Below are 10,430 nucleotides of genomic sequence, written 5' to 3'. Positions count from 1 at the left end.
CTGTTCCCTGAGGAGTTAAAGAGGTTATAAATGCTACAAAATGTACATAGCATACATTGTCAATACATCAATGTACATTCCTCTCATCGTTTACACATATGGCTCAGAAGCACCTCTGCTACGCTGAGGTACAGAGTGGAACTGCTCTAATCTCCTTTGTAAATACAGAAGTGGTGGTGTGTGTGTGTGTGTGTGTGTGTGTGTGTGTGTGTGTGTGTGTGTGTGTGTGTGTGTGTGTGTGTGTGTGTGTGTGTGTGTGTGTGTGTGTGTGTGTGGGTGTGTGGGTGTGTGGGTGTGTGTGTGTGTGTGTGTGTGTGTGTGTGTGTGTGTGTGTGTGTGTGTGTGTGTGTGTGTGTGTGTTCGTGTGTTCGTGTGTGTCCAAGAACCCAGGTGGCAAACTAGAACACTATCTCCCCATTGATTCTCCCCTCATGAGGAAACAGCAGACTTCCTTTTTATCCTTTCTTGCTTCTCACTACCCCGTCATTATCCTTCTATCTTTCACTACCTCCTACATCTGTAAATACCCTCCCACCTCTCCCCTGTTCCTCAAATCCCCCTGCATGTTAATGTCCCTTTGCTTCATCCATTAATATCACAACCCCTTTATCCTTCTGTTTTCTTGTTCTCTTTTACCACCTGTGAATAATCTCAGGATTTGACTCTGCAGCCCTCTGTGTGTGTTACCGTTATCTGCATACACTTCTGCATGTGTCTGTCTATCCCTTGTGTTAAAGGGAGGAACCTCCCACTTTCTCCATAAACACCTCAGTGGTAACCATATGGATCTTTAGCAAGAGCTTCTGACTTTTTCACTCCTTCAACTGCAGCAATGCCTTATAAGACATATTTACAGAGGTCTGATTTATAGGATTAAAAAGAAGAATCCAATTTAGATTTCACCAAATATTAAGACACTCCATACTTGTTTCACTCAAACATGAGTGTTAAAAACAAACCACAGTAGTCTGACTCACCAAATGTAGACTGTTGGGATAAAGTCTGTTATTGGCCGCCTATTTCAGCCGGTATTCTCCTCCCCTTCCACTCTCTCCGCTATCTATCTTGCAAGGGCACTGTCACTGCATCCGGGGCTTGCCAAACATTTATTTTTCCTCTATCCCAGAATGTTAACTTGTGCTGACACAGAGATAGTTCTGGCAATGCGAGAGTAGAAGCAAACCAACACAAAGAAGACCCGAATTTTACAATTTTAACAAACTATGTACTACATTAACATAATGTGACTAATATCGGTTGTTCACCAAGAATTGTTTTGCAGGCATGAAAGGGGTAAAAAAGTGAGGGGGGGGGGGGGCAATATTCTCCCCCTGAAAGCATCAATCTGATGCATTTTGAGAGAAAAAATAATATGTATGAATATATATATGGGCAGGGCTATTCTATTAATTTAGAATTAAGGCCGATTGACGAAAATAATCTAAAATGAGGGGCCGGAAAGCGCCACATTAATGGGTATTGTAAAACACTACAGCTACATAGGAGTGCCTATATTGTCATTATTTTATCAATGTAAATAGCAATAGGCCTCAAAGTGCAACAGCGTATGAGCTGATCAAAACAAGCAGTGATAGGCCAACTCAACGCAACAACCTTGTCAAATAACAATCCTTATTAAATGACCATACCTGTTAACCAGAGGTTTACACTCAATTATTGGACTAAAGTACAAGTTTGAGGCTCCTGTCCTCTACTTGAGTATTTTCTTTTCATGCTATTCTTCTACTCCACTACAAATCAGTGAAAATATTCTACTTTTTACTCCACTACATTTATCTGATTACTTCAGTTACTAGTTACTTTACCAGGCTTACAAGCATATTTGAAACATTAGTTTATTCATCAAAACTGGACTAACAAAAATTAACGTAACGTAAATGCAGAGTATTTTTTACAGTTCAGTGTTAAAGTGGTGTTGAAGTTAGGATGATTTTTATTAAAATGTCTTCTCAACTTATGCTCTTTACACACAGATATGGCTGCAGAGTAAACACAGGCTTCACAGTGACAGTTATAAACAAAAACGTCTCTATCCATTCTCTGGTGAATTGACGGTTTTGTGTGTCAACCTTTCTTTTTCAGAGTATTAAGAGACATTGCGGTGGTGATTTAACCACTGATTTAACCACACTGAAGCGCGGATTTGAGGCGCTGAGATCGGAGAGGACAGCAGTCAACATCGGCGACCACGGCCATGAATTACTGTTTCAAAGGGCCAGGAAATATTCCATAGTTAGTTATTCACTGATAATCTCTGGTATACCTCCATGTTCCGTCCCGGCTTCTCAAAATATAGTCTATAAATGTAACATTTGTATTATTATATGGAGTTTTTTTTTTTCAACCATCTAATAGCACCGTACAATATAAGAGAGGTTTACTTGGAAACAAAACTGTGTTTTATTTTGTCTTTCCTTATCAGCGCAACGTTGTAATTGTGGCTTTATTTATGTTTTGCTTCCTGTATTAAATTAATCACTGTGAATTACCAGCAACTAAATCAAAGTTTTATGAACTTCTTTTTAATGTTTATGTTTGCTCTTTATCTGAAAATTAGATCTGTGGTGTTTCTCTAAAAAGATCATAAATCTAAAGAATATATTACAGTGTGGCTTTAGTATCGAACTGGCAATATAACATACATACACACATACTGCACATAAAACACATAAATACAAGCACATACTGTAAGTACTGTATCCTTATCTAACACAAATCACATCCATACTCTAAACTCATGCCAAACACGCAGTGTGCCAAAAACTGACATACCACTGAACCATGTGTGTATACATAAATCCACAACTCATCAGGGCACTGAAATAATACGGGCTTCCCAACCATGTAAGCAAGCATTCCTCTGTGATAGCTGCAGCATCGCACGCATGTTTCCTCATCTTTGTCCTTTTTATCCACAGTATGAAAAAAAAAATATAGGGCTTGTTTTTAGTTGGAAAACAGATTCACACTTCAATGAAATCAAAATATTTGAGTTTCACTGTTTATATATTTATATTTCTTGCTTTACTCGATACTATGCAGAGGGAAAAAAACATGAGAGATGTGCACAAAGAGCATTAGCTACATTCAGACTCACAACATTGTGATTTCACATCCAGATTGGTCCAATGAACAAGGGCACTAGAAACTGCAAAGGAAACTGAAGAAGTGCATAGTTTTGATGACAAAACATCCTATACTCAAGCAACAACTTAACACCTTATAGGTCACTGGAATGCGAATTTGGTGGAACAATATTGCCATCAAATGTTGCATCAAAGTCGAACATAAGAGTATGAGATCCCCAAAATACCAACACAAGCATTTACAAGCGTGTGATCCTCTAACAGACATCTGTTTCCCCCCTGAGGTGAATGGACCCTGAAATGGATCCTACTAAGCCAGAAAATGACTCACAGAGCAAAAGCAGGGAGCAAACAGTCCAAACCTCTGACTCACAGCCCCTTTATAACCTCTCTATAACCTTTCATAGTCTAGAATGACCTTCTTATGATCCCTCGTAGTGCCTTAATAACCCCCATCAAGATCTGAGTGAGCAGAGACAGAAATTTGATCTCATGCTCAGTTGCCCTGTGAATCATCTCGCTCTGACAAAAATCCAGAGCTACTTGACATCATGTACTATGAACACACAGTGACTGATGTCTAAGTGTTTTAAGGCTACTTTTTACTGTGATCGAACACAGTGGAAAGCAGAAAGCGGAAAATAGCATGGCATGTTTATTTGCCCTTTGCTTCATTTAAGTTATCCCATATGGTGGAAAGGACCCTGCTCCAATGTGAAGTGGACACATTTGAACATAGATTACTATAACAGGAAATAAAACATTGACCTTGATAATGTTTCTGCCATGCTCTAACCTTTGAGGTACACAGAACAACAATAAAAGTCTAAAAAAAACAAGTCCTCTCCACTCTGGATGGAAAAACTAAATCCCTACCACAGGCTATCTTGGGTACAGACCAAACATGGAGCTATTAACTTTTATTCATACAGCCTTTTTTTTTGTCCATTTCACGGCACTCTCAAAAAGACATATTAAATAGTTTAGTTTTTAAATTTTCATCAGCTTCAAAAAATGTTTAAAATCTGCAAACCAGATAACCCTGATTATAATATATTTTAAAGCAATGGCTCGACATTTTCAAAGACTCGATTCTCTTTTTTACCGAGAGCTAGATGAGGAGATTGAAACCACTTTATAGAACATAAAGTCCAGTAATGAAACAATAGCTGGTTAACTTAGCATCAAGACTGGACACAGCTAGCCGGAGGGAGGGTGTTACAAAGTGTTACTCAGTTGCATTATTGGAAGTCAAGGACCCAGAGTTTTTGTTGCTTGATACATATGAGAGACTAAAGTAAGGACATCTCAGCCTAAGGAGCTTTGATTTTGACTATTCTTTTTTGTCTGTCACATGTCCATCAACTTTATAGTAGTAGTAATACAAAAATGCTGGACTACCCCTTTAATAACAACTGAAACCTGTTTCAGTAGAGCAGGAAACACGACTTTTCTCCATTTAAGAGTTGCCGCATTAACAGTAAATAGGAGAGTCGAACATTTTAATATACTTTTTAGATATTTACAACATATACAGGCATTTTTATTATGTTTTATGTCTTTTGTAGTCAGCCCTGTATGTATTCTCTTTCACATGGCTGCAACATTAATTTTCATTTGGATACAATAACGTTGAAGAAACATGTCCGCGAATAATTTGTTTCTATATTAAAATGAGCTTCTTCAGGGTAGACCACAAAACATGCCCTAATCCGATAAGTAACATCTGTGACTGCAAGTAAGTTTCCAGCTGTTTTTTTATATTTCTTATTTTCCGTGGAGCTCTTTATGACTGTGGCATCACTGTGGGACACCACTCTGTGGTGGATCTCTGTGTATTCTATGGATAAATGGTCCTGACACAAAAGAATAACATTTTTTTTAAACTGTTCTTTTTCATGTCTTAGCTGAATTATGAGCCAGCTGAAATGGAAAAACCTGCTGTGTGTAAAGCAGTCACTCATTGACTCGATTATTCAACAAAAGATACCCTGATTACAGCACTTCACACTGAGGCTGAACACACAGGAAACTGTCAACGTGCACTGAAGACACACAGGACGCTGCCATGATGTCAACACAACACACTGTCATCAAAAGAATCATAACAAGAAGGAACCATTGGTCTCACACATGCATCAGGAAGGCCCATGGAAAAGGGTGTTGCACACACACTTGTGATGACATAAGCAGACACTTAACGTTACTTGCCTGCTCTGTGTAGCTTTATTCAGGAGCTTTTTTGTGACTAGCAGGGTACATGTCTTTTGGAGGCAACCTGCGTTGCTATATCAGTATCGTTATTCTTCTCTCACATCACTAACAAGCTGCATTTGACGTTTCATCACTGCCGTAGAGCAAACTGAGGACTGTTTGATATCAAAAAAATGTTATAGTGCAATCTGAGCCCCTCTCTGCCTGGTAAACGCTCACAGCTTTTAAACACCCAACACCGATTTGTAATTTAGGTTGTTTAAATTTGTAGTCTCTAAGCCCCAATCGAAATGACATAACTATGAAATCATCAGGATCATTCTCTGATCTGACAAAGCTCCTCCAGAGCAAGATAGGAGTGAGTAATATTCCCCATGATGACTAAATTAATTGTTATCTGTAAAACCAGTGGAATTTACCATCTAGTGGATGAATGAGCAGCTGTGATTGTGGTGAGAACCGTTCTGGGTTTCCAAAGACGCTACTTGTGGTCTGTTGGTGAGCAGTCTCACATCGCCAGACCATAATCCAGTGCTGGAGTACAGTTTGGCTACACTGGCTTATCATTCTGGGATAGGTGGAGAAACTGCCCTGGTGGTTTTATTGTGTTTCTTTAAACCAATAACAATCATTTGGGGCAGAGATAAGCAGACAGTGCCCCCCATGGCTGGATTATGGACCAGGCCAGTGGGGCAAGTATTCTGGGGACTTGCACATCCAGGGGGCTACCAGGCTTCAGGCTGTCTGGTCCAAGTCTTCGAAAGGAAGGTGAACACAAGGGTCCTCAGTGTGCACAGCACAAGCTGTCCACTATGCTCCTAAGTGCTCATAACATGAGCTAACCACTAGGGCCCTACAAACCCTCGGTGCTTGAGTGCCTGCTTCTTGGTGTTAAAAATGTAAGCTGACCACTGGGGCCCCCAGGCGTCTAATGAGTGAGCTGCCCCCTAGTGTTCAACACAGTGAAAAGTCGTGATGTCACAGCACAATTCATTATAAATAATGGGTTTCAGAGTGTCTGAGAGGGCCATTGGACAGAATAAACAAATAGCTGGAGAGTAGCATGCACAGTACATGTCTCAGCTCATTGTGACTTCATCAACAGAGTCAGACCTTGTCAGACAGCTTGATTCTATTATCTGGTGGACGATATTGTGACGATGAAGGTAAGAAAGATACTGATATAGCAACGCAGGTTGCCTCCAAAAGACATGTACCCAGGGGCATCAAAGAGCATGTGACTGGATATCAGGCCATCTGTCTTTATCCCAGAACATACATCCAGTAAGGAAGACTTGTTCCGAAAGCAGGAACTAGATGTGGGCAGACCAATTTCAGCAGTTTTTTTTAACCCTGCTTAGAGGGCCCGACTGAAAAACATGCACATGGAGATAAAAATGGGAATACATCAAGTTTCATTGGTGCTCCAAAGTACACATCCTGTCATTGCCAAAATAGGGAGCAAACCTTTCAAACCTTATAAAGACTTTTTACTCAGCAATTGAGAAATAATAGTAGTAATACAATATTTACATGTATAGAGCAAAACAAATGATTTACTTAGCAAAAAATAAACTTTGAAAACTAAACAAACAACAAATTATGACAACTTATATAATGTCCTCTATGCACAATCAAAGATTTCATCAAGATTACATCAAGACCGGAGTTGAGAAACCAAACTTGGTGGAAAAGCAACACGCCTGTCTATCCAGCCAGCTGCAGATCAATGCACATTACAATCAAATGAGTGGTATGAAAAAAAAATATTTCCTGCAATATCCAGACACTGCTGTTGTTACAGCAGAGTGTCTGCATATTGAAGCCAAGTTGTTTTTGATTTAAGTTGCATATCTGATGTTTTAAGCATTACATATTTGTATAATTTACATACAATCAATGATCTACAACATTTCTGTCTGTTTGTAAGAACTCATCTTTTAATTCACGTAGACAAGCAGACATGCCCCTTCCCTAGCACACAAAGAATAAACTAACATTAACAAAGACTCTGCCACTGGGAAACCTGCACAAAATTTTCATCAACATCAGCAATGCATTACACATTGGCTCAAACAAGCAAAAGTTGCAAGGTTCCATTATTATTCTTTTTTTATTTAATTGGTGAATTATTGTTATTATTGAATGTGCTGAAGTCCAGATATCAACAATTATCTGAAAGTTAAGGTTTCCAAGATTGAATCATGTTACAACAGTTGCATCATTTCTGTGCGTTTGTGCCACAGCTAAAGCAGAAGTTGATTTGTCTTCTAAATCTGGAGACAATTAGTTGTTGGAACAGAAATCAAAATGCCAGAGCTAGTTATAATGTAGGTCTAAGGAAGACAGATTTCAGCTACTCGATGGGTGTTTTGACAGGGAGCTGGGAGGCACAAAATAAATAGCATGGAACTATAAAATAGAGCTTGCTGTCTCTCTTTATCTTCCCCTTTCTCTCTTCCCCCATTTCCCACATCTGTAAAACAGATTATTCTAGTGGCGGATGGGTGAGATTAACCCCTAATAAGACTCCACATTAACACCTCCCCACTCTACTGTGTCTGGCTGTCTCTGGTATGACAGATTAGCTGCTGAAAGCCTTGTGGTATACGGTAAAGCAAAGACACGCACTTTCTCCAGGTCAGGGAGCAGGGAAGAAGATAACCTCTGAATTTTTGCTTTGTTTTTTTACATCTTGTTTTTTTTTTCTTGAGTCTCTGTCTCATGTGCACACCACACTGACCCTCCTACTTACACCTCTCTTCTATTATAGGCCCTGTGAGAACCACACCCACACACGCAGGCACAGGCCTTTGCCCTTGGCCAGGTCACATTGACTTTCCCCGTGTGAGAGCAGGAACATACAGTGTATTAACAATTCATGGTGCATGTCTTTGAATGCAGTGACCCATGATAAAATAGGTCCAAGCAGGCTGAGGTTCACAGTAAACACACACACACGGACGGACGGAAACAGGCGAAAACAAAATAGGAACAGGTTTTTGCAAAAATAAGCACGCAAATTCCACATTCAGGCCACCATGTACATGCCTCTGGGGGATACAACAATACACAAATAATGACATTTGCTTCCTCAGACATGCAAAAGTTTCATACAAACTCTTAAGTCTTGTAAAATGGCATTTATGGATGCCACCTGTCCATATGGGATCTGATAAACACACCCAGGTTGTTCCTGTTTAGTTGAACTAAGTCTCTGTAGCTGACTGTTAACACACAGCACCAGTCTTTCTCTTCTCCTTTCACCTCCTACACACCCTTCTCTCCTCTCACCACCCCATCCAACACACACACACACACAGGCATTGCCTCTGCTAGTGGTGGAAGTTATCCATCACATTTTTCATTCCCTCTCTCCATGGAGCCTCTCAGAATCACCTCATCTCTCCTCATCACATCTGCCAAAACATTTCTCTCACGCTCACAGCACTGACGGTTTTTAAGCAATCCCCTTGTAGAAGCGCCTTAACCGTATTGACACGATACAGCCCAAATCCCAGGATGACACTTCATCTTTTTTTGCAACACTTTCTAACAGAAAACACTCCATTGGTAGATATAAGTTTAGGATGTCGAGTTGAGTTTTGCAATGAAGAACGTTTTCCACATGTGGATGGCACAACAAACATATTGCTGAGAAAAAATGAAGCTGTTAAGTGACGACTCAAAGCAATGTAATGCAACTCCGCTTCAAATTAAGAATTTTAGGACACTTACTGAAGGCTGACTTAAACATACAGTAATGCTGAAATAAAAGTATTTATCCATGTTGATGTATCGTGTTAAGAACACTGACATTTCTGATAGGGACAAGAGCAATGCACAACAAAAAGAAAAGAAGAAGCAGAAAACAATAGAATAACATTGTTGAAAGTTACTGAACAATTAAGTGTTGTAGGGTGAATTCTCCCTTTAAAGGGGAATGAGCGAATTGGAAAAAGATGCACTTCTGTGAAATCATAAATCAACACCACCGTGTCCAACAAGAACAGCTGAATCAGAAATCTTTATTTGAAAAAGATCCTGTGAAAAAGTGAAGTCTTAAATTTCAATAAGACAGTCTGACAGGCACTGGATCATGGCCAATATTATGGGATACACAAACAATATTACAGTTGGAACTGTGTATAGATTGCCACGGGATATCTGGATTTAATCTCAGAACTGGATATAGTAAAAATACTAATACTGCAGGCCAAGCATGCATAGTTCATTGGAAACAGGTACACTGAGCAGGTAAGTTGGTGACTAACTTGCCTGTGTGAATGTGAGCGTGAAGTATAGTTGTCTGTCTAAGCCCTGTAATATTCTGGCATCCTGTCCAGGGTGTACCCCACCTCTCGGATAAGCTGTTACAGACAATGGATAAAACTGAATGTAATAAATTAAACCTACCGGTACACAAATTGTCCATCTCACTGGTAACCACTGTTTGCCTGAGCCAACTGAAGTAAAATTCATAAATACACAGATTATTGGGTTTGTAGAATACAAATACTAAATAAGCACAGTAACAGTGTCCAAAACAAGTTTCTTCTTATACTACTGATTACCAATGGTAGTATACTAATACTGATTACCAATGTATCAGTAAGCTGTGGTGCTGACAAAACGTTTATCAGCTTTATTAAACGGCTCAAACGTACTGATTTGTAGTCATGCAAGTATAAAGTTGGATTAAATTTGGCCTAATGGTGATGCTGCAGGACTGTTGTATTGACTCCAGCTACACAGTTGGTTGGTACCTGCATTTAGTGGTATTGACTGCTGAAGAATCAAGAATGCAAGCAAGAGATTATTCCTACAAAAACAAGTAAACACCATTGTATTTGGAGCTCACTCTGATCAAGAGAGTTGTTACAAAGCTGTGTAGTTTTAATAATTTATTAAACCAAGTAGCTATTGAACTACTTAAACTGCAATTCAAAAGCACACAGGTTTGGAAAATAGTTCCCAGAGGAAAATGTGAACACATAAAAACCTGAACCTGGCGTGTGCTGCCTTCTAGTGGCTTCAGCATAACACAACATTTTGATGGGGTACAGTATGACCAGTGAGGGAGGACTGATGATGGGTCTTCTAGCCACA

This window comes from Echiichthys vipera (assembly GCF_963691815.1).
Source record: "Echiichthys vipera genome assembly, chromosome: 4".
In the NCBI taxonomy this organism is placed as follows: Eukaryota; Metazoa; Chordata; class Actinopteri; order Perciformes; family Trachinidae; genus Echiichthys; species Echiichthys vipera.
Note: the sequence above shows the minus strand (reverse complement) of the source record.